Here is a 1,131-nt window from a genome sequence, read left to right on the forward strand (position 1 = left end):
GAGGAAAGTAAGTGTGCCACTCGAATCATAAAATAAACACGTCCGATAAGAAGCTGTATTTAACTACCTGAAGAAAGAACGGGTATCCGAAGGTGTCCTATCAATTTAAAACCCTGAGCTTGAAACTAGCTGCTGATGCTAGCAATTACGGAGTACAGGACTCAGATGTTCTCCTTCAGAAGAACTTTATCCAGTGCCACAAGGCCACACCAGTCGGCCTAGGAAAGTTAAGGAATGTTGTCATGCACAAAAAAAAAGAAAGGCTATGGCTCATACGACGGCTCCTACAGGGATAGACCCCAAGCCGATGGATTCTTCCCAGAATAGATGACTGCACTGGTTGCAAACTGAAGACACGAGTGCCTTGTCATCTAGATGAACTGCTACCCAAATTGCCTGACTACGATGAAATATGTAGAAAAGAGAATACTTAAAGGGACAAGATGGCACAAGACTACAATCACAGATTCAATATCGTATATAGAGTGTGAACAGCCATCTCCTGAATACCAGATTTGCAAAAAGAGACTGCAAGATCCTTTATTGATTGACACGCCCAAAAGCAACGTCCGAAGAAACCATCAAATGATTCAGAAACTAGAGCCTCAAGGCTAATGAGCCAGTACAACAGGTGCAGTCACATGGTGAGGAAGTACTTCCCACTTCAGCCGAGAGTCTGTCTGAGGTGGAGACCTTAACAGCATCCCAGGGAGTTCCTGAGTGCCTCCTGGATTCACCAGCTCTGTTGAACAGCTTCGTTGGTTGATTAATTCTGATCTGGCGGGTATCACAAACCTCCAGCTCCTCTGATCGCACTATCATAATTGCTGTAGTATTCCCAACGATGTAAGTGCATTTGGTCAGAGGTACATGAAATGATATGTGGCAATACCGAAATGTGAATAAATTACATGGTTAAGAATAAAAAACTTAGGTGAGATGCCATCACTGAAGTTAAGCAGATATTATCGTAGTTCTTTCCGTAAGGATACGGATTTCTACGTGAGCTGCTTTATAAAAATGATGTTTGTCAGTGTTGCTTGAAATCACTTTTTCTCAACTGAAAGATAATTTGAAGTTTAGGCGACAGAAAATGTCATATATCTCACCTTGGCGTACTTTACCTTATCA

This window comes from Pocillopora verrucosa, chromosome 4 (genome assembly GCF_036669915.1).
Source record: "Pocillopora verrucosa isolate sample1 chromosome 4, ASM3666991v2, whole genome shotgun sequence".
NCBI classification, from domain to species: domain Eukaryota; kingdom Metazoa; phylum Cnidaria; class Anthozoa; order Scleractinia; family Pocilloporidae; genus Pocillopora; species Pocillopora verrucosa.